Raw genomic sequence first — 24,067 nt, forward strand, 5'->3', positions numbered from 1 at the left:
CTTGTCCTGAGGATGGGCAGAGTTCTCCTGCACAGAGGGGCTCCATCACCCCAGAGTGAGGAGCTCACATTCACCCCTGCCTTGTCCTTGAGGGTGGGCAGTTCTCCTGCTCAGGGCTGCATCACCCCAGAGTGAGGAGCTCACATTCACCCCTGCCTTGTCTTTGAGGATGGGCAGAGTTCTCCTCCTGCTCAGGGCTGCATCACCCCAGGGTGCAGCCAGCAGCACAGAGCTGGCACAGGCTGGGCAGGAGGAGCCCTGAGCAGCTCTAAACTCCTCTAAAAGAGAACTGAAGAAGAGAGGGAGATGATAAAGGAGGTTTTGTGCTGTGCTGGCAGAGGAGCAGAATTGATGATGTGATGAGTCAGTTCCCTCTCCAGCATTAACAATCTCCACATCCCTGCTCCAAAAGCAGCCTCTGTTCGAGGCCCCTGGCTCCAAGATCATCCTTGGGACAAGGATCTGTCTTCTCTCAAACGTGACTCTTCCTCTGTGGGAAGAGAAAAGCACCCCAGCACCACAACAAATGGTTCCAGGGCTGAGGGGCTGCCTGGCCCCTGGGCAGAACAGGATTTTGTGGCAAAGTACATCCCTTGTGAATGATCCTATTTACAGCACAAATTTCAGCCCGTTCCAGCTTGCCCTACCCAGAAATATTAGGAGAAGTGAACTTGAAAATTGAAAATCAGATCCACTTCCACATGCAGACTGGAGCTTTGCAGGATTCTTCTTTTTTTGGTTTTTTTTTTGGAAGTTCTTAGCCCTGGGACTGGGAGCACTCCCCTGCACTCCCACCCAAACTCTCCCTGCTGCAGGATGTGCCTTTCACACCAATGGCACTTTGTCTCTTGGCAAAGATGTGCCAAATGAGGCCTGACTCAGGGACCTGCTCACCAACAGCAGTGAGAATCCCCCTGGAAGTGTCCACAGAAGCAGAGTGAGGAGATAACCCTCTCTCTGAATTAGCTCTGTCTGGAGAGTGAAAATTCAGAATATCCCTGCAGCAGGGTGTGAGCCTGCCATAGCAGAGAGCCTCAGCAGCATCAGTTTTACTCATTTTGTCCTTTTCTCTAAAACAAAATGATCTGAGAATGGCAATGCCATTAGAACAGAGAAGGTGGAAATCAGACTCTTGCTAAGAAACACTCACCAGCATGGCCAAGATAAAAGATCAGCTCTGCTTCATGACTCACCTCTGAATCCACAGGGAGTTAAATACTCAAGTACTTTGAATTTGATGTGGTCACAATAAATAGCAACAGGCAATTGAATTCCCATCCTCAGTGTACAACACTCGGTTAAGGGGAGCTCTCCACCTCACCATCTGCTCTCTCTTCCCCCTTTCTCTCATTCCTACAACATCTTGCATTTCTACCTCCTTTTTCTCCCAAGAGAGCACAGAACCCTGAAAAGCACTCCCAGCCCTGCAGAACCATCTTCAAAGAGCTGAGGAAATGGTCCATGAATCGCTACAGGAGCAGCTTTCAAGCTCCTTACACTCTCACCTGCAGGCTTGGGGCACTGGAGGCAGGGTCCCAGTGCAGCTCTGTCCATGCTGGTCCTTCCTCCACCAGGGAAACACGCTGGCTTCACTAAATAACAACAATAAATACATCAATAAATAAATGATAACAACCTCTGCTCTAAGAGTGCACAGTGAGCACCATCCCTGCAGGAGCCCTGCACACACAGCCCCGTGTGTGTCCCACTGAGCCCGGCCTGGCTCTGCACAAAGGCTCCCATTCTGCTCCAGCCCTGCCCTGCAGACAGAGCTGGAGCTGGATGCAGCCCAGCAGAGCCCTCACAGGAGCCCAGGGCAGTCTGGAATGGGCTGGGACACTGCCCACACATGGCCCAGCACACCCCAGAGCCTGGGCAGGGTGGCTCTCCTGAGCCCAGCACCTGCTGACCCTGGAACACAAGGAGCAGCACGACTGCAGGGGCAGGAACCTCAGCAGAGCATCCAGCTACTCCAGAGCTGGCCTTTCAGCCTTCCTCCTGCTGCCAGAAAGGCTTTTGGTGCTGAACCCAAGGGCTCCCTTTGTTGTGCAGCTCTGTCTGCACTGGGGCTGCCCCAGCCGGGAGCCACCCGGTCCCTTTAGGGCACAGAGCTCCCTCCTGCAGCACCAGCAGCTCCCACCCGGTCCCTTTAGGGCACAGAGCTCCCTCCTGCAGCACCAGCAGCTCTCACCTGGTCCCTGCAGGGCACAGAGCTCCCTCCTGCAGCACCAGCAGCTCTCACCTGGTCCCTTTAGGGCACAGAGCTGCCTCCTGCAGCACCAGCAGCTCCCACCCGGTCCCTTTAGGGCACAGAGCTCCCTCCTGCAGCACCAGCAGCTCCCACCCGGTCCCTTTAGGGCACAGAGCTGCCTCCTGCAGCATCAGCAGCTCTCACCTGGTCCCTTTAGGGCACAGAGCTGCCTCCTGCAGCACCAGCAGCTCCCACCTGGTCCCTTTAGGGCACAGAGCTCCCTCCTGCAGCACCAGCAGCTCTCACCTGGTCCCTTTAGGGCACAGAGCTCCTTCCTGCAGCACCAGCAGCTCTCACCTGGTCCCTGCAGGACTCAGAGCTCCCTCCTGCAGCACCAGCAGCTCCCACCCGGTCCCTTTAGGGCACAGAGCTGCCTCCTGCAGCACCAGCAGCTCCCACCTGGTCCCTGCAGGGCACAGAGCTGCCTCCTGCAGCACCAGCAGCTCCCACCTGGTCCCTTTAGGGCACAGAGCTCCCTCCTGCAGCACCAGCAGCTCCCACCTGGTCCCTTTAGGGCACAGAGCTCCCTCCTGCAGCACCAGCAGCTCCCACCTGGTCCCTTTAGGGCACAGAGCTGCCTCCTGCAGCACCAGCAGCTCCCACCCGGTCCCTTTAGGGCACAGAGCTCCTTCCTGCAGCACCAGCAGCTCCCACCCGGTCCCTTTAGGGCACAGAGCTGCCTCCTGCAGCACCAGCAGCTCCCATCTGGTCCCTGCAGGGCACAGAGCCCCCTGTGGCTCAGCAGCTGCCCCACTCCTCCCCTCGTGGCCAGGTGTGCACCCCCATGGCAGCACCTGCAGCACTCCCAGTGCTGGGGTTCCTGTGGGAGGGGGTTTGGGTCAGCCAGGGGCTGTGCAGCCCCAGCCCCTGGGCTCAGCCCCAGCCCACAGGGACACAAGGAGCTCGCTGTTCTGGGCTGCTCTCTGAGGGACTGGGACATCTGCACTGCATTACAGCCTGCTCAAAGAAATGCTGTCTACATTAAGTACAAGTATTTAATTAGCACTTCATTTAGAGCATGTGGTACAGCTCACAGCTCCAGTTTGGGCCAGAGATGGTTTTCAGGGGTGGGTGGAAGCAGGGGGTGATGCCAGGAGAGCAGAGCAGCTCCCAGCCCCTGCAGGGACCTGGCCTGGCACAGGAGCCACAGCCACGAGTCCTGCAGGACCGAGCTCCCTTCCCTGCTCCCCTGAGGGCTCTCCCAGCCCCGGGGGGAGGCTGTCCCTGCTCCTGGGGCAGCTGCAGGCTGATCCCATCCACCCTGGATGAGCAGGGCCCCGAGCCCAGCCCAGCCCAGCCCAGGCCAGGCCAGGCCAGGCCAGGCCAGGCCGGGGAAGCCCCGGTGATTCAGAGCTGCTGTGAGTCACCCCCACCCCTCCATCCTCCCCAGGGAGAGGCCGATGAGCTGTGCCCAGGCCAGCACCAGCCGGGCTGTGCAGAGGGCCCAGGCCAGCAGGAGCTGCCCCTCCCAGGCACTCAGGGCCCTGCTGTCCCGGGACACCCCCCAAATCCCCCTGCACCCCTGCTCTGAACCGTTCCAAAGCAGCCCCTCCAGTGCAGAGCCCCTGACTCTGCTGGTTCCTCAAGCACGGGAGACTCCAGTGTCCGTGCTGGCCCCAACATCCCCTGGAGCACAGCCAAAGCCTCAAATGTGAGTTCCCTGCTGAGAGCAAGTCAAAAGGCATCTCCAGGCAGGCAGAGAGCAGGATCCCTGCCCAGAGCTGCTGCAGGATCCTCTCTCTGTTTCACACCTCTCAAGCCCAAGTTCTGATCTGGCCAACCTTGGATTTTAGCATCTGCTTGAATCCCCAACTCCAGCTACTTCTGTAGTACCTACAAAAAGCACAAACAAACAAAATTCCCTTGGGACACGCAGCTGTAATATTATCAGAATAAATCTCCACCAGACAGAACAAGCAGCTGTGGTTTTGTGGGGTTTTATACACAAATGCACACACATCTATCTACTCATGTACATGGAGATCTATAAATACAGCTATCTGGGAATATATGATAAAAAATCTTCCTTGGCAGTACCTAAAACTGCCATTAAAGTCAACATGACTGTGGGGAACACACACATAAAATCACTGATTGTCTCTTTTCTGCTTTATGAGCAGTGTCTCCACTTTCCATTCTGCAGCCATATCCTGTGCTATCTCTTTGCAAGGGGCACCAATAACCTGTTTTTCACATTTAATTCTCTTAGAGTATTTATTTCTAGTGTCACACTCCACCAGAATATTCCATTATCATCCAGTTATCACTGGGGACAGCAAATGACACAGCTCAGGGACAAACAGCACTGCTGTTGTTTGGTGTGACACTCACAAAATCTAAATGTTAAAGGGATGGAAGGCAGCACACATCTCTGGAACAGATTTCTGAGATTTCTGAGTTCCAAATACTGTCCTGTCACTCCAGCCCTTGTAAAGAGTCCCTGTCCATCATTTTGTGGGTACTGGGAGCTCACAACTGGGTGACCCCAGAGCTGCTCCTCTCCAGGCTGAACAACCCCAAATCTCCAGGACAGCTCTCCCAGGGTCTTGCTGAAAATGAAAAGGTTGGTCCCAGCTGGATGAAATGCAAATGCAGAAGGTGCTTGTCCTGCTCTTGCAGTGCCTGTGACACGTGTCTGCCACAGTGGGAGCAGCTGGGAAAGGCTGGGTTTGCTCCCAGCATGAGCCAGCTCCCTCTGAGCACCCCTGGAGCTGAGTGCTGGGGGAAACAAAGGGGAGGAGAGGGAGCAGGAGGAGCAGGGATCTCCTGGGGCAGAAACTCCGATTTACACTGCCCAGAGGAACAGAAAGGGGACACAAGGAGGAGACAGGAAAGACATCTTGGGCTGGGGTTCTGCTGGCTCCCCTGCTCCTCTCTGCATATTCCCTGGAAGTTTTCCTTGTGGCACAAACTGCTTCATGTGCATCTTGTTTACTTTTGGCCTGGATCGCTTCCTTTGGAGGCAGCCCAGCCCCTGTTGGGAACATCAGACAAATCTGGATTCATTTGAAACTCCCTTTTGGAAGAGGCAGGGCTGTCCTTGTCAACATGTCAGATTAGGAATGCTCCATTTGGTTTAATGGGGCTGGCTTTTGGTTTAATCCAAAAGACTCCATAAACTTCCATTGTAATTTATGCTCCAAAGCTTACAGCCTTTGGAACTCACATTCCCCTCCTTTCCTTTCTGGGTTTTCTGGAGGTAGTGCTCTCCTTCCTAAGCTGTCCCTTTGCTCTGCATCAGACCAATTGTATCCACCAGAGAGGCTCCATTTATTCTGCTGCAAGGAAGGGCTTTATCAATCTGAAAACAACACGATTTTTATGATCTGCAACGTTTAAAAATGCATCAAAGAATGAAGGGAAACCAAGGAACAGAATATTACAGAGGGGTACCTGAGATCACTACAGGATCAGTGGGACCAGATTTATTTCTCCTAACAAAGAATTCTCAGCTGTTACTGGCAAGTGCTTTCAGTCACAATGGAACAGCAACTTCTGAAAAGTCTCTGTAGTTTTCTTTTGCTCTTCTCTTACCTCGTAGATGGATGAACTCTCCATTATCTAAAGGAGATAAAGAGGACAGCAAAAGCATCTTTTACATTGGGAACTGTAGAGTTCTCTGAGGTATCCCCACAGCAGGCAAAGTGTTCTAAGTACTGACTGAATCAGGAAGGTTCTTGGATATCTGAGGATGGTTAACCACGAATTTAGTGCTGAGCTGGCACTCAGGACATCTGGGTTTCAATCCCATCTCTGGCATCTCCAGCATCTGGCACCCACACATCTATTGTGTGACTTTGAATGAGCAACTGCCTGCCATTCCCAGCCCATGGAGCAGGATAATGACACTTCCTCACGCTCCCCTTTGGTCTGTCTGATCCACTTAGGTGGAAAATGCATCAGCTCGGAGCTGTCCTTCCCCAGCCAGCCTGGGACGGGCTTTGGCCAACAGAAAATGCTTTCCAGAGATGGCTCAGCCCTTTTGAAGGAGCTCAAAGGCTGGAAGGGACCTCATTCCATGGACAGATCCACTGTGCCAGGCTGCTTCAAGCCTGTCCAGCCTGGCCTTGGGCAGCGCCAGGGATGGGGCAGAAGGGATGCTGAGAAAGCACCTTGAGGACAACATCCCCCACAGCCCTCAGAGCTGGCACCAATAAAGCTGTCAGACATTTCTAATATTTCTCAGCTATTTAAAATGTGAATATTCATCATTCTTGCAAACCAGAGCCTAATTAGAATCATAAATTATTGCTTCAAAGTAGAGCAGAAGAGCAGCTTGTGTTCTGCAGCTCATTTCACCCCGAGGAGCCCCAGTCACACCTCGTGTGTCCCTGAGCACAGCAATGAGGCACCAAGCACAGCACAGCTTTCACCTCTCACTAAGCATTAAAGGGCAAACCCAAATCTCCAAGCTGGATGGCTTAAATACACCTTTTACTCCCAAAAGGGCTTTTGAGGGGGATGCTGAGCAGCAGGGGTGGGTGGGGAGGGTGTTTGTGGCAGAAGGGAAGAACCCAGCCCTCCCTAACCTCTGCCATGCCCAAAGGCTGCTGGTTTCCACTTTCAGGGAGGATCTGAGACTTCTGCACCTTGTTTCTTAAACAAATAAAGCTCTCAGAATCACAGAATCATTTGGGTTGGAACAGCCCTCCCAGAACACCCATTCCAAGCTGTGCCCATCCCCACCCTGTCCCCAGCCCAGAGCTCTGAGTGCCACCCCCAGGAATTCCCTGGAGACCTCCAGGGATGGGCACCCCAGCCCTCCCTGGGCAGTTCCACTTCCTGAGCCCCCTTTCCATGGGGAAATTCCTGCTGGAATCCTACTCAGGGTGCAGGAGATGAGCACAGCAGCTCCCAGCCCTCATGGTGCCCTTCCCTGCTGGGGCTGTGCCTGGGCTGGCTGCAGGTGCCCAATCCTGGCTGTGTTTGTCATTCAGGGGAGAGAGAACAAACCCTGGCTGCCCTGGGGCTGTGCCTGGGCTGGCTGCAGGTGCCATCCCTGGCTGTGTTTGTCATTCAGGAGAGAGAGAACAAACCCTTCCTGCTCTGGGGCTGTGCCTGGGCTGGCTGTAGGTGCCCAATTCTGGCTGTGTTTGTCATTCAGGAGAGAGGAAACAAACCCTGCTCTGGGGCTGTGCCTGGGCTGGCTGCAGGTGCCCAATCCTGGCTGTGTTTGTCATTCAGGAGAGAGAGAACAAACCCTGCTCTGGGGCTGTGGCTGGGCTGGCTGCAGGTGCCCAATCCTGGCTGTGTTTGTCATTCAGAGGAGAGGGAACCACCCCTGCCTGCTCTGGGGCTGTGCCTGGGCTGGCTGCAGGTGCCCTCCCTGGCTGTGTTTGTCATTCAGGAGAGAACAAACCCTGGCTGCTCTGGGGCTGTGGCTGGGCTGGCTGCAGGTGCCCTCCCTGGCTGTGTTTGTCATTCAGGAGAGAGGAAACAAACCCTGCTCTGGGGCTGTGCCTGGGCTGGCTGCAGGTGCCCAATCCTGGCTGTGTTTGTCATTCAGGGGAGAGGGAACCACCCCTGGCTGCCCTGGGGCTGTGGCTGCACCTCCTGAGAAGCCCCAGGGAGCTGGGGATGTGCCCAGTGCCCGTGGGCTGAACACAGCAAACACACCTGGGGGTGTTTCCAGCTCCAAAAGATTTTCTGGTGGGCAAACACAGAGGAGCACTCGGGTCCCTGGTGGCCCTGCCTCAGCCCCAGTGATAATCAAAGTGATATTGATGGGCCCAAGGGCAGGACATGGCCAAGGACAGGACACAAAACCAGAGAAAAGCCAGATTTTCATCAGCTCTGAGAAATTGTACTCACACCAGTGTTGGGAGCTCCTCTGGTCCTGCTCTGGCTCTGAGATCAATTCCATTTCCATCCCATTTTCAGGTGTTCTGAATAGATCTGCTCAACATCAGGAAAAAATGACAAGATTCAGTTCCACAAAGTAATAATTAAAAATGAACAGTTCTACTGTGCGTGTCAAAGCATTGGGCCCATTACAGCCCATCTTAAATAATAGTAGCAATAGTAATAATAACAATATTAATAATTTTGATTATTTTAATTATTTGAAAATCATACATTTTCCTCAATAGAAAAATCTAGAAATCAAAACTGCATTGTTTATATTTGGATTTTCATTAGATAAAATACTTCCCCTTTTTAGTATAAAAATAGCATGAGGGTAAGAACCAAAATCTAAATCTGTTCTATTTGTGTTAACAACAGCTCTAATTTCAGGCTGCCTCTTTCCTACACCACATTTTTCTGTATTTCCTTTTGAGAGTTGTCCAAGATCATAGCCTTGAATCCAAACCTTTTTCTATTTCCTTGTAGGTCCAGCATCAAATCCCAAGGATCAAATTATTTCCTGGAATTTAAGTGTCTCTGCAGTAGATCAAATACGTATTTAAGAAAAACCCTTCAGATTATTTGATATGTGTTTGTGTTTTAAGAATATGCAAATTTAAAGAGGAAATGTGAAATAATACCAGCTTAGAGTGGGGTCTAAATTAAACACCAGCCATTTTAAATTTTATATAAACTATTTCTATATTCTCAAATAGTGCATCACTGCTGCTGATATTGTAGAGGAAGTCAAGGGAGTAATGCTCCAAGAAGCTGAACAGTTAAATGAGTAAATGAGCTTTACTTGGAGCAGGAACAGGAGAAAAGGAAATTCAGTGTATTTGAGTTTCAGTACATCTGTGCTCAATGAGAGGTCCTTCAACACTGAGGAGCCAATAAGGAACTGGAAAAGCAAGAAAACTTCTCCTCTTTTTGCCATTTATCCACAGCAAGGAGGGGTGAGAGGCTGAGTCTGTGAGCTCCAAACCTCTGACAGACACAGATGAGGAACAAGCACTTGGCTTTCCTGGGCTTCCCTAGGTCCATAAAAACCTGATTTTAATTGGAACTTGTGCCTGTGTGAGCTTCTCTTCCCGATACAGCCAAAGCTTTCCAAGACAGCTTCTAAGTAATAATTTCAAGCTGCTGTTTTTAAAGCTTTTAAATTGAGTTTCAGGTTTTATTCAAAAGCAGTTTCACACCAACTGGAAGTGAAACCAGGTGTCCTGTAAATAACAGATGCTTTCCAGCATTTCTAACCTAGTAAAACCAGAAAACCTGCTCGTCTGAATGGGTGCCTCCTGATTTACAGAATGGATTGAACATTCATCTATCAGGTCTCCTCTCCCAGAGCAGACTTTATAGAGCAGAATAAATCCAACACATAAAAGTCAACATTTACTAAGAAAGCATTTTAAAAGAGCAAATGCAAAACAGCTTTAAATCTGCTCTTCACCTCGAATGTTTCTGACTGTTGATATAGATCATGACTTTTAGTTGTCATTTAAATAACTTCAGTCAATTCCCTTCAAATATTTCCCTTTCCCTGAAGCAAACAGGGCAGAGGCTGCTGAGCCCCTGCTGCAGCACAGCTGGCAGGCTCTGTGCTGGGCTGGAGCACCACAATAATATATAATATATGATACATAATATATGATGTATAATATATAATATATGATATATAATATATATTATATAATATATAATATTATATAACATAGTATAAATATAAATATAAATATAAATATAAATATAAATATAAATATAAATATAAATATAAATATAAATATAAAATGAATATAATATAATATGAATATAATATAAGTTAGAATTCTGTAACTTACTTCTATTTCTCCCCAGCTCGGGAAGTGCAGAACCCAGTTTTGTGCAGAAAATGCCGTTTTCCCTCGCAGCCACGAGAGGGGAGCCTTTTCCTTCTGTAACTTAGGGAAAGTCTCCTCACCTGCCCAGCGCATGGAAAGCATCGGAGAGGGAGAGGCAGCTCCTCGGACTGAGCAGGGACGTTTGGCATCCCTTCCACAGTCAGTAAATACACACATCCAGGATTAAATGCACACATCCAGGATTAAATACACACATCCAGGATTAAATACACACATCCAGTGCATTAGAAACGATCCAGCCAGCTCATAACTGCACTCATGATTTATGTGAGCGTGCTGAAGGCTCTTGGTCCCAGGGCTTTGGGATGAAATGTGGATTTCCATTGGAGCCCTGGTGCTCTCGTCCCTCGCAGGGGTGGGATGGATTCCCTGGGAAGCCCGGGGCTGCTGCTGAAAGGCCACAGTCCCAGTCACACCCCGGTGACAAAGGACAGGCTGGCAGCTCATGCACTGCGGGCTCAAGTGCCACAGCTGCTGTTCCAGCTCAGCCCTTCCTTGTGCCTGCTCTCCTCTCCATGGTTCGCTGTTTGGAGATGAGGTTTGCACCTGCAGCACCAGCAGGGGTTTTTCCCTTGGGGACAACTTCCCTTGGTCCAAAAAGGCCTAATTTAAATGGTCACTTGTGGAGCTTCTGGCTTCTCTTGCTGGTGGGTCCAGAGAGTCAGGCCAGAGCTCAGCCAGCAGGTGAGAGAACCCCTGAGCTGGCTCTGAGCTGTGCTGGAGCAGAGCAGAGAGTTCCCCTCATTCCATGGGACACACAGAGGCACATCCTGCTGTTCCTGCAGGGTCCAGCCCTCTCTGGGGTACAATCCATGGCCCTGCCTGCTCAGAATTCACTGGCCAAGCGCACCCAAGGGAAGGACACTTCTTCCTGCCAACTTGTTTTGTTTTCAGACAAGAAATTGCATGTAATAAAAAAGTCTTCACTTGAAACTGGTCCTCAGAAGAGCAAAATAATTGAGATTATGCTCTTTATTTATCATCAGAAAGGGATGAGGTTTTAAAGCTGTTTTGTTCTTCTTTACAGTTGCTGTCAATTCTGACCTTTCCATGCAACTCATCAGCAGTCTCTTATTTCTCCTTCTTTAAATAAAGGGAAAGAAGTAATGAATTTTAACAAAGACTTTTTATGCCTCAGCGATTCTCAGAAGTCTGAGTTAAAGTAGCACTAAGAAAGCTTCAAACTGTTTGAAAAAACGTTCTCACCCTCACCATTGATCAGCCCTTGCTGTCAATATTTCTTGCCTCATTACCCACAGGTTCTCCAGTCATCTTGGTAGAAGGGACTTGATAGAAAAGTAAAACAGAAAATGAAATCATTCAATAAGTTAAAATGTTTGAGGCTTCTTTAAACCAGTATCTTGAAGCACTAATGACATAAAAAATTCCACACGTTTTTTACACATTGAGGAGTTTCTCTCCCCAGGAGAAATGTCTTGGCTGGCAATGACTGACCCTCTCCTCCTTTCAGCCCTTGCTCCCAGACAAGGGGCAGGCAGGCTGAGGTGCTGATATCCCCCACCAGTGCCAGAGCTGTGATTTATCCCTGTTTGGCCTCTGGAAATGCAGGAGGGGAGGGGGCACCGAGCATAAAGAGATTTCAGGGAAATGGGAGCTGCTCACAGGCACTGCTCACTCGCCAGTCTGTTCCATTTCTCCTCAAGACACTTGGCACTATTTGTTTGAGCAAATAACCAGGCCAGCAGCTGGTGTGGCAGAATCTCCCTAATTCACCTCTTTTCTATGTATTTAAATTTCCATTTCTATGTATTTAAATTTCCAGAATAAGTCGGGTACATGCTGAAAACTTTGTGTCTCCCACCCAAGCAAAGCAATCTCAGAACTTCACTTGGTATAGACACCAAGAGCAAAGCACCTCCTCTTCTCTGGTCACCTCAAGAAAGAAAAGCTCTATTAATTCTATTGGTTTGTCACTTTTACTGTCAGGTCAGAAACCCCTGTTTCTAACAATATTTCACTGTATTTACCAGTTTCTGCCTGCAGCTCTAAGTGGAACCAGGCACAAAATACCAAAACACTTTGGCACTTGCAGAGATTTGTGGGGTGGGAGAAACTGCCCACCCTCGGAGAGAAACAAAGGAAATCTCATTAATATCCATGTCTGCAGGGAGACAGAGCGTTCTGTTTCTTTGGATTTAGCCATTAATCTGGTTTTATTACTTTCATTAGTATTGTCATCTATGCTTCTGCTACTTTATACTTTACCAAATTAATTAATGCTAAAGATTAAAATGCAGCTGCCTAAAACATCCTACCAGGATTCAAACTGAAAAAAACCAACCCAGAATTCTAGAAACAAAGTTTTATGAAAGAACTCGTTGAGCAACTTTCTTGGCTTATAGGAGCTGATTTTCAGCAAGGTCTAGGATCTCTGTGCAATGGTAAGGCAGCAAATGTTTGGGGCTTGTGAAAGCTCATAAAAACTAAGGTTTATAATATTGTTTACTATTGAAATCTCAGCCTGCAGAGATCAAAAATGGAGAGATGAGTGGTTAAATGAGGATAAACCTCTATACTGCACTTAAAAACCAGTTGTGCATCTGGGAAGAGCAGGATGAGAATTTATGAGGCTGCTCTGGAGGAACTCACAGGCGTTTGAGCTCTTACTGAAACACAGCCATCCTGAGTTGCTCAAGGGGATGGAGGAAAGGAGAAGGAGAGGAAAATCAAAAATGCTGGGGGGAGAGCTAAATGCATAAATTGGCATATTGGTGCCTGTTTCCATTCTTTTCATATTTCTGAATTAATTTGGCCTTCATAAAAAAATAACGGCAGCCTCAGAGGGAGCTGCAGAGCATTTCAGGCCATGGCACAGAGCAGGAGCACACAGTGGCTGGGCTGGAGGGCAATTGGACATCACCCATGGCAGGGACACCTCCCATGTCCCAGGTGCTCCAGCCCCAGTGTCCAGCCTGGCCTTGGGCACTGCCAGGGATGCAGGGGCAGCCCCAGCTGCTCTGGGCACCTGTGCCAGGGCCTGCCCACCCTCCTGGGGACAATTCCTTCCTAATCTGATCCCAGCTGCTCTGTGCCAGGCTGCAGGCCCTGCCCCTGTCCTGTCTGTGTCTCCTGAGCTTGCCATTCCAGGCACGTTGGAGGGCAGGAGCTGCTGGACCCTGGAGCCCGGCTGGCAGCGCCTCTTCATCAGGAGGAGAGGGATGTCTAACGTCTCAGAGTACTTAACTCCAATTAACTGATTAGCTGGAGGGGAAATCCGAGCAAACACAAGGCTGTTTGATGTCTGGAAGTCAAAGACTGCCAGCTGTCTCTGTTTGGAATCCAGAGACCATCTGGGCTTGAGTGTGGTGTGGAACTTGGGGTGGCCAGGGCTCCACGGGCTCTGCCCAAAGTCTCAGCAGATCTGGGGTGCCAAAGCCTCCCCTTGGGGTGCCCTGGGTGCCTGAGGGGGACACGACTCCAGGGAGGAGAGCTGGACAGGGCAAACATGGGGCTGTGGGTGACACCTGAGGGAAAGGATCACTCTGGCAGGAAACTGTTAACAATAACACCAGCAGCAGCTCCCTGCTCGGAGATGAGGCTTTTCACCCACAGCTCAGACAGCTCCACGTGCTGCTCCCACTTATTAGGGACATTTCACAGGAGCAGGACAATGTCACAGCCCCATGGGACAACCTGCCTGCCAGCAGAGCCATGGTGCCCAGCCTGGCACCACCAAACCACTGCCAGACCTCTCTTTTGGGCTGGAGCCCTGTGAGAGCACACCTGGGCTGCCTGCTGCTCTCCTGGCTGTGCTATTCCTCCCTTCCCTCCTGTTTTCCCTTCTTCCCCTCCTGTTTTCCCTTCTTCCCCTCCTGTTTTCCCTTCTTCCCTTCCTTCCTGTTTTCCCTTCCTCCCCTCCTGTTTTCCCTTCTTCCCCTCCTGTTTTCCCTTCTTCCCTTCCTGTTTTCCCTTCCTCCCCTCCTGTTTTCCCTTCCTCTCCTGCTCCTCAGGTCTGGCTGGACTCGATGATCCCCGAGGTGTTTCCCATGGGAGGTGTGCAGCCAGCAGTGAGTTTGGGTGGTGCAGCCAGGTGAGGCCACACCTGCCCAGGGCTGGCAGCAAGGGCAGTGCCAGGCACCAGGGACTGGCACCTGTGGCCCAGGAGCCGGGGCAGGGGAGCCTGCCTGCCAGGGGAGCTCTGATCTCACACCTGAGCAGGGTTTGGGGCACAGAGCAGCACACACAGAGCAGCACACAGAGCACACACACAGCACACACACAGAGCACACACACAGCACACACACACAGAGCAGCACACACAGAGCAGCACACACAGAGCAGCACACAGAGCACACACACAGCACACACAGAGCACACACACAGAGCAGCACACACAGAGCAATTCACACAGCACACACACAGAGCACACACACACACAGCACACACACACACAGAGCACACACACAGAGCAGCACACACAGAGCACACACACAGCACACACACAGAGCACACACACACACACAGCACACACACACAGCACACACACACACACACACACACAGCACATACACACAGCACACACACACACAGCACACACACAGAGCACACACACAGAGCACACACACACACACACACACACAGCACACACAGCACACACAGCAGCACACACACAGAGCACACACACACACAGCACACACACACACACACAGCACACACACAGAGCACACACACAGCACACAAACACACAGCACACACAGAGCAGCACACAGAGCACACACACAGAGCACACACACAGCACACACACACAGCACATACACACAGAGCACACACACACAGCACACACACACAGCACATACACACAGAGCACACACACAGCACACACACACAGCACACACACACAGCAGCACACACACACACACACACACACAGCACACACACACACAGAGCAGCACACAGAGCACACACACAGCACACACACACACACACACACAGAGCACACACACACAGCAGCACACACACACACACAGCACACACACACAGCACACACACACACAGAGCACACACACACACACAGCACACACACACACACACACAGAGCACACACACACACACACACAGCACACACACACAGCACACACAGCACACACACACACACAGAGCACACACACACACAGAGCACAAACAGCACACACAGCACACACCGAGCTCTCCAAGGCTCAGGAGCTGCCAGATTCCTTCCCCTCACTCCCTGCCTGCTCCCAGCCTCTGCTGTGCTCTGTGTCCTGCAGGAGGCTTTCAGCTGTTCTGGTTAATCCTCAAACTCTCCATGTCTGCACCAAACCCAGGCCCTGGCTGAGACTGGGACTGTCAATTCTCATTCCTGCATTTTTCTATTAAATTTACTGTCCTGTTTCACTGATTTACCTCATATAACATTTGTGCTTTTCTTTCCCAGTGTTCTTTTAACAGCAGTATTGATTCAAATGGATGCAATAAATCTTTTTCTAAGAACATGTTCCTGTTTAAGATCAAATCAGAACACTCAGCCAAGCTAATTGGCTTAAAAGGTGTGCTGAGGATCAGTGGAGAAAAGTTTCTTTATTGGATCAGATTCTGATCACAGATTTAATGAGACTTGCATGGTATGAGACAGGACAAATCTGGCCTTTAATATTCACAGTTCTCCAATAAACCTTAGCAATTAGTTTTTAAATAGCAGTAGCAATATGCACACTATTACTTACTGTGAAAGCTTCAAACATTTAGCATAGGATGGTTTTCCTACAAAAATAACTTTTAAACTTTGATTGACAAAGACATTAATAAAATACTAAAAATATCTTCCTGTAGAGAACATAAATGTTATTTATCCCAAGCCATCCTGTGTCCAAACCACACAAAGTCCATGTGCTTCAGAGTCAGACATTTTCCATATATATTCCGAGTTTATATACAGAGTACATTGGATTGCTGGGATGACAGGGATCCAAGATGAGCCTGATACAGCAAAAAGACCAGAAGAGAGCCTGTCCTGCCTCCAACCAAGCAATCACAGCAGGCAGCACCACTGCAGCAGGCAGGGAAAGGGACACAGCCCCAGGAAGGGAAACCATTTCCAAAGCATCCTGCTTAGCTGGGAAGCAAACCATGCTCAGCTCAGGGAATGGTGTTCTGGGCAGCAAATGCAGCCTGCAAAATGCTCTGCAAACCCCCAAAGTGCTGCAGTGTGTGATGCAGAGCACCAGGACAGCTCCTCCTCTTCCCTCTGACAGGCCCCAGAGGAAAGGCTCCTAAACAGGCCAGCAGGGCTCAGGGAAATTGGTTTGGGGAACATTCTTGTTGGCCACAGTCACTGAACCTGCAAAAACCTGCCAGTACAGCCTCAGCCAGACAGCTCCAGCAGCACTCCCTTCAGGAAATCCCTCTTCAAGCACAAAATAATTGACATTGCACCCCTGTCCCCACATCCTGCTCTGTGCCAGTGTGTCACTGTCATGTTTTCTGAAAAATCCTCTGAAAAATCCTCTTTGCCCAGGATTTCCCCCTGAGAAGCCTCAGAGAAAAAGGAAAACAATTTGATCTCATTTGCTTCTCCTGTGTTTTGCAGGGAGGGTGGGATGCAGGGGGATCATTCTCCATCCCAGGCCTGCTTCACACCCACCCAGGGTGGCTGAATTACCAAATCTCCCTTTTATTACAAATCTCTGCCTCCAGGTTCCTCTGAGCCCCTCTGTAGTGCACAGGAGTGTTTTAATGTGTGCAATCCTTAAGTGTCAGTGGCATGGCAAGCAGATGAGTCTTTTATGACAGCAATTTTTCTTTCATTTCTCCCACTAAAACGATGCAGCAGGAATAAAAACAAGGTTTAGATGGTGAGAAGCGTGGCTGAGCTCAGGTACCACAATAGTCCTGCCTTGGCCACGGGAGGCCCAGCAGGGCACGGAGGCTTTCAGGGTGCTCTGCTGCACAGGGAGCCCAAGGAGCTGCAGGAGGATCCCCCAGTGCTGCCCAGCCCCTCTGCAGCCAGGCTTTGTTCTGGGCTCTGCTGGGGCTGCCCCAAGGGCAAGGTGCTTCCCCTGGCACCAAGGGACCCAGGGCTGAGGGCACAGCACAGCCCAGCTGCAGCAGAGGGGAGCAAAAGCCATCCTTAGCCTGCTCCTCCTCCTACCTCGCTCCCAGGGTTTGGTGCGTGGCACTGGCAGAGCCTGCAGAAGGAGCCAGGGATTTAATGAGCATTTGAAAGTTAAATAATTTGTGGATGTGACTGTTCTGAAGCCTCTGTTTGCAGAGAGCCAAAAAAAGCAACGTCTCTGTATGCAGAGGAAGATGAACCTCTCTAAACTTCTCAAAAATCTCTTCAGAAAGTCCTGGAAATGCCAATTGAGGCAGACAGGCACCAGTTTGGGAAGGCCACAGACTCAGGACATGTTTTGATACAGCTGCCAAAGGATGGAGAGATCTGAAATCCACCACGAGTAGATGGAATAGATTTTCTTTGCACCCTTTTGAAAACAACTTTGCAAACATTTATCACAGTGGCATTCAGCTGAAGCACAGTGAAGCCTTGAGGTGTTTCTGCTGTCAGGCTGAGGCAGCACAGAGCTCACTTTAAAACAAAATTGTAATGGCATTAAAAGGAAAAAACACACACGAGTAGTAGGGGGAGAAAGAAGGCAACACTTCAGCAGGTTGGATGCTGACTGTGAGATCACCTGGGCTGCTTTTCTTTTATCTGGACTGGGGATGATTGCTCTGGAGGGGAACAGAGCAGCTCCTGTGCTGAGAGAGCCCCAGCTGTGCCTCCCCCTCTGCCCACCCCAGCAGGGAAGGCAGAGCTGCCACCAGGCCAGCACCTAAACTCCTACCCCTCCTGCCAAAGCTCATCAAACGTGCCCTGGACAGCAACAGCCCTCATCAGGAAAAGTGGGAACTGCTCCTGAACCCTCAGCAACTCCTCAAACTCAGCTCTCAGGCCAAGCCAGAAGCTCCCCCAGGTCTGTGCCCTGCTGGCCTCGGGGACTCCCCAGCTGCTGAGCACCAGCTCAGGGCTCTGCCTGCTCCAGGGGCTGCTCTGGCCAAGGCCCAGGCGCTCAGAGGGGCTCTGGGGCTGTTTGCATCTGTCAGAGGCAGCCCCAGGCTGGCAGGGAGCTGTGCAGGCTCTGCCAAAGGGGCCCCAGGCTGCTGCAGCTCCCCTGGCCCTGCCCAAAGGGACCCCAGGCTGCTGCAGCTCCCCTGGCCCTGCCCAAAGCCCCCAGGCTGCTGCAGCTCCCCTGGCCCTGACCAAAGCCCCCACCCAGGCTGCTGCAGCTCCCCTGGCCCTGCCCAAAGGGACCCCAGGCTGCTGCAGCTCCCCTGGCCCTGCCCAAAGGGGCCCCAGGCTGCTGCAGCTCCCCTGGCCCTGCCCAAAGGGGCCCCAGGCTGCTGCAGCTCCCCTGGCCCTGCCCAAAGGGGCCCCAGGCTGCTGCAGCTCCCCTGGCCCTGCCCAAAGGGACCCCAGGCTGCTGCAGCTCCCCTGGCCCTGCCCAAAGCCCCCAGGCTGCTGCAGCTCCCCTGGCCCTGCCCAAAGCCCCCAGGCTGCTGCAGCTCCCCTGGCCCTGCCCAAAGGGACCCCAGGCTGCTGCAGCTCCCCTGGCCCTGCCCAAAGGGACCCCAGGCTGCTGCAGCTCCCCTGGCCCTGCCCAAAGGTGCCCCAGGCTGCTGCAGCTCCCCTGGCCCTGCCCAAAGCCCCCACCCAGGCTGCTGCAGCTCCCCTGGCCCTGCCCAAAGGGACCCCAGGCTGCTGCAGCTCCCCTGGCCCTGCCCAAAGCCCCCAGGCTGCCCTCCAGGGCTGCTCTGGGCCACAGCCAGCTGATTCTGACCACAATGTGCCTCCCAAAGCTGCCCTGGCACAGCCAGGCTGGGCTGGGTGCCCTGAGCAGGTCCCCCCTGCTGCCCTTTGGGCAATAAAGCACCCCAAATGTGGTTAATTCTGCTCCACAGTGCAGCTCTGCCCCACAGCACTGTGTGCACACACACATCCACAAACACCCAGGAAATGCCATCTCCACATTTCCAACGGGCTTGGAATGAAAGCATCAGGATCAGGGTCTGAGCCCAGGCGTCCCCCCTGAGTTTCTGAATCCTGGGATTCAGGCACACAGATCAGCTCTGCTCCCAAGGCTCCCTGCCTGTTCAGCATGGGAATGACCCAGCAATCACCCTCAGCTCTTCCACATGCCCAGGAAGAACTCTGCCATGAAATTACAGCTTCTGAGGAGGAGCAGCCAGGAGCTTTGTCCATGCCCTGCATGGGGAGAACCTGCTCACAGCCTGGCAAAGCCTCACCCTCTCTGCTCTGTGTGCTCAAGAGAGCTCATGAACCACTGCAGGAGCCTGGTTTAACCCCTCAGGTAATCTCTAATGTAGCTGTAATTAAAAATCTGCCTGGAACCGGGCAAATCAGCATCAATCCTTCAGGCCTGAGGGAGAACAGGACTCCTCTGTGGCCTGGTAATTCGAAGGTGGCTGATAAAAAAGAAGTCAGGAAGTTGAATAGCTGATGTGTTCAACACGGCATATTTTTAATTTCCCCTGCCTTGTTTGTGACTAAGATCTTTCCCATGCTGAGCCACGGAGCTGCAGCATTATTCACATGCACAATTGGAACAAAGCAGCAAACAGCTCACACTAATTCCCTATAAAGCCAGAACAAATCGTGTCATTTGCAATGCAAATGCGATTTCAAGCTTCATTAACATCTTCTTTAGGGCCTGGTGCCTCGGTGGTAGGACAGTGATGCTCCCCTGCTCCCAGACATGTGCCCACACCCTGGCACCCCCAGCTCCTCTGCCAGGGGAGGAGACAGGAGCACAACGAGCAGCAAAAGCCACCAGCAGGAACAGAACTTGCTGCGCTCCACTGGGAAAGGTTCACTTTCATTTTAGTGGGGTAAATTCCTGGTGCACCCAAACCTTGCCATTTCTTCTGCCTGTGCTTCAATAACTTCAGATCACAGCAGTGAACGGGGATGAAAGTGGGAATTAATTTCCTCAAAAACAACACCCAGACCTCTGGGAGCTTCCTTTTACTCTCAGGACCGAAAATGAAATCAGATTGTGAGATAAAACCTTTGTACCGATGGAGATGTGAGATAAGAGCCCTTGTGGCTCCTCCTGTACATCCCTGGTGCTTCCAGCAGCATCCAGAGCCTGCTCCATCCTGAGGAGGAGCAGCAGCCTTGGGGCAGGAACAGGCTGTGCCCATGGCAGGGCACAGGGCAGTCCCAGGGCAGGGGTGACTCCATGGCAGGCCCTGCTGCCTGTGCAATGTTTAATGCCCAGTAATTGCATTTAATGGAGGCTGTGGGAGCAAACACCAATGGACAGTTTGGAAACACAGCACTGGAGAGATTTAAAGGCTGCTGGCAGAGGAAGCTCCACAGGTTGTGTTGGTTTGTGGATTCAGGCTGATGCAATTACAGCAGAGCAGCTTTCCATGAGGGTAACTGAGGTGTAAACTCCGTAATTTGGATATTTTCGTGCACTTTTTAAACTTTGTTGGCATAGCTGGAGAAGTTTTCCCTTGCAAGCAAACCCCAGGGGTTTGGGAGTTCCAGGTTTTGGTGGAGTGGCCACGAGGGGTCCTGCTCAACCCAACATGTTCTGCACCTCCCTCAGCTAAATGTGACAAAATGCAAATGCAAACAGGCACACGGGCTGGCTTCAGAGCTGCACACGCTAAATTTAGGGAATGCAAATATTCCTCTGATTCATCTGCCCCGGGAGTGCCAGTGCAGGGATAAATCAGAGCTGGCTCAGGCCACAGCAGCTCTGGGTCAGCCCAAACCCTGACCATGCCCAGCCACAGCTGAAGCAACACCTGGGCACAGCCAGGCTCTGCTGGAGGTGCTGAAGCACTCCCAGCCAGGCAAGGGCACTGCTGGCACTGCAGGGATGCTGAGGCACTCCATGAAATGCTGGTGGCACAGCCCACCAGGAGCTCCTCTGGGAGAACAAAATTGTGAATGGGGAAATAAACCCCTGATAAATATCTGCCCTTTGTGTGCTGGACCTGGAGCAGCAGGGCTGGATCTCAGCACACAGGGAGCTGCTGTGCTCCCTTAAACTCCCCCAAAAAGCGAGCCCTGGCTGTTGTGTCAGGAGGAGCTGTAGGGGATGAGGGGCACAGCTCAGTGTGAGGGCTCAGCAGGCGCCTCTGCTCCTGCCAGCCCACCTGAAACCCTGGGGCAGGGCAGCAGAGCAGCTCACTCAGCTCCTGCTCTGCCCTCCACTCATCTCCCTGGGGTTTCCTGACCAAAGCAGCTTCTGCAGCTGCTCAGCCTGCAGAGCACACAGGAGCAGATCCCAGCCTGCAGAGCACACAGGGAGCAGATCCCAGCCTGCAGAGCAGCACAGGGAGCAGATCCCAGCCTGCAGAGCACACAGGGAGCAGATCCCAGCCTGCAGAGCAGCACAGGGAGCAGATCCCAGCCTGCAGAGCAGCACAGGGAGCAGATCCCAGCAGCACAGGAGCAGATCCCAACCTGCAGAGCACACAGGGAGCAGCACAAGAGCAATCCCAGCCTGCAGCCCAGGTGCAGCACAGCATCCCTGCCACAGCTCACTCTGAAGAACGGCACCTGCAGGCTCACAGAACCAGCTGGCACAAAAAACAAACTCCTCATGTCTCCTATGAGACCCGACTTTTCCTCCTCATCTGAGAGGATCCCTTTAAACCAACGTGAGCCCTTCCCCAGTGCACACATGCCATTGCTCTAAAAACTTCTATAATCACATCCTGTGAACAAACATGAGTCATGAACCAAACTCTGAAAGCAAAACAGGCTCCAAAATGAATCTCCATAATGATCCCATTACCCTCTGTGCTGGCTAAGCCCTCCCCATAACTCACTCTGGCGTTTTTCTGATGGAGATAAGGGGAAGAAGGAGTCCAGTGGCAAGCAGCCTCAGGCTGGGGGAGATTATGGAAGGAGAAAAACAAACCATTACTGAGGGTCAGCTGGAAACCATCCAGTGACCTGCGGGCAGGGAGGTGCAGAGAGCAGGGAAAGGAATTCCTTTTGTCCCCCAGAGAATGTTTGGAGCTGAAGCATCCAGAGCTGGGCTGTGAGGAGCCCAGAGCTCTGCCCCTGACGTTTGAGTGTGCAGGCAAAGGCAGGGTGAGCAGGCAGAGCCAGGGGAAGGATGGGGAGCTGCCAGTGCTGGGAGCACAGCCCAGAGCTGGGGCCAGGGGTGCCAGGCCTGCAGTGACCAGGGCAGAAATGTGAGATTCAGGAGCTGCTGCTGCAGCTCAGGCTCCTTGCAGAGCTGTCCTGACAGGAATCCAGGCTCTCATCCATCACTCCTGACTTCCACAAATATCAGTGGGAGCACACTCCCATCTCCACCGAGTCCCATGGAGCCAGGTCACCACTTTTTTGTCAGATCATACCTAAAAGGCATTATACATATATTTATTTCCATCTGTTTTATAGCCTTCATCACCATAGTAACTTATCCTCCTGTCAGGGCGGAACTCAGGAGAGGGAAAATCCACTTTCCCTTATCAGCACTCAAGGTTACTGCACCATTTTCACGAGGGATCTCAGGAGCCCATCCTGGCTGCCACATTCTGTGCTGCTGCTGGTGCCACTGATGGCCTGGGCCTGGGGCAGGGAGAGGAGGCTCTCCCCAGCAGGGCACCAGAAATGAGTGCACTGGAGCACAGAAACAGCACTGTGCATCCTTGCATCCAGCTCAGGCCAGAGCAACTGCTCTGAACACTGGATTCTTTTCTGATGCTTCAACTTTAAAACAAAAAAAAAAGAAAGAGGCAAGATAGAGACTATGAGTCCAAAAAGAGGCTGCAGGCACCAGTTGCTGCATGTAATCACTGGAAGCTGTAGCACTGTGAATATATTTCTGATTATGTTTCAGTGTTTCATTATTAAAAATGGGCTGCAGTTGATTCATAGTTTTGCTGCAATCAGCTGAAACCTAATTACCATCACAGCACAAACTACTTCTGAGGCAGCCTGGGGCTGCCAGGGACAAACACCACTGAATTCCCAGGGCCCTGCACCTCCCTGGGGCCAACAGCTCCTTTGGGTGGGAATTTTCTACAAAACTTCACAGCTGGGTTTGCCCTTCCCAGAGCTGCTGCCATCCCTGAGCAGGGCCCTGCATCCCAGCACCTCCAGAGCTGCTGCCATCCCTGAGCAGGGCCCTGCATCCCAGCATCTCCAGAGCAGCCATCCCTGAGCATGGCCCTGCATCCCAGCATCTCCAGAGCTGCTCCCTGAACAGGGCCCTGCATCCCAGCATCTCCATCCCAGCATCTCCAGAGCTGCCATCCCTGAGCATGGCCCTGCATCCCAGCATCTCCAGAGCTGCTCCCTGAGCATGGCCCTGCATCCCAGCATCTCCAGAGCTGCTCCCTGAGCACAGCCCTGCATCCCAGCATCTCCAGAGCTGCTCCCTGAGCATGGCCCTGCATCCCAGCATCTCCAGAGCTGCCATCCCTGAGCACGGCCCTGCATCCCAGCATCTCCAGAGCTGCTCCCTGAGCACAGCCCTGCATCCCAGCACCTCCATCCCAGCATCTCCAGAGCTGCCATCCTTCCCCAGAGCAGAGCAGCCTCTGCTGGGCTCCTGCAGAGCCCCCTCTCCTCCTCCTCTCCTCTCTCCTGCCCAGCCTGTTCTCACCAATTCTCATCAGGCACACCGAGGGGTAGCAGCAGGGTGGGGACCAACGTTTGTATTTTTGCCAGACGTTCAGCAGGAGCAGCAGGAGCAATAATGGCTTGTCACTCTGCCCATCCCTCTTCCTTCCCTCCCTCCAACCTGTCACTTAGCTTTGGGATTGCCCACGCAAAGAACCAGGAAATTACTGCCATTTCCCTGAATATCAGACAATTTATCCGTGCCTGTACCTTTGGTGGGTTCTTCCTACACAATTACAGCCCAAAGGGTGTCGGTAAAGTTGTTAAGAGTGTGGCAAGAATCCACAAATCATTAATCCAGTCCTGTGTTCTACCTCTAATTAGAGGCAATTTGCATCTGCTCCATATCCATATTGGTGCCAAGAGCAGCTCGGGCTGAGGAGGAAGATGGATCTGAGCATCCCTGCAGGC

At 52.0% G+C, this 24,067-nt stretch overlaps 1 long non-coding RNA gene across 2 annotated transcripts; it reads right to left on the minus strand.

Moving 5' to 3' along the window:
- Positions 1 to 180: 180 nt before the first annotated feature.
- On the minus strand, positions 181 to 10,653 carry LOC143695398 (uncharacterized). 2 transcript variants are annotated; one of them, XR_013184538.1, is made up of 4 exons: positions 9,937 to 10,653; positions 8,562 to 8,632; positions 8,063 to 8,146; positions 181 to 1,592 (listed from the first exon to the last, which is right to left on the minus strand). It is a non-coding gene; the product is annotated as an uncharacterized LOC143695398 (long non-coding RNA). The 2 variants fall into 2 exon arrangements; XR_013184537.1 differs by lacking the exon at positions 8,562 to 8,632.
- Between the last annotated feature and the right edge of the window lie 13,414 nt (positions 10,654 to 24,067).

This window comes from Agelaius phoeniceus, chromosome 17 (assembly GCF_051311805.1).
Source record: "Agelaius phoeniceus isolate bAgePho1 chromosome 17, bAgePho1.hap1, whole genome shotgun sequence".
NCBI lineage: Eukaryota > Metazoa > Chordata > Aves > Passeriformes > Icteridae > Agelaius > Agelaius phoeniceus.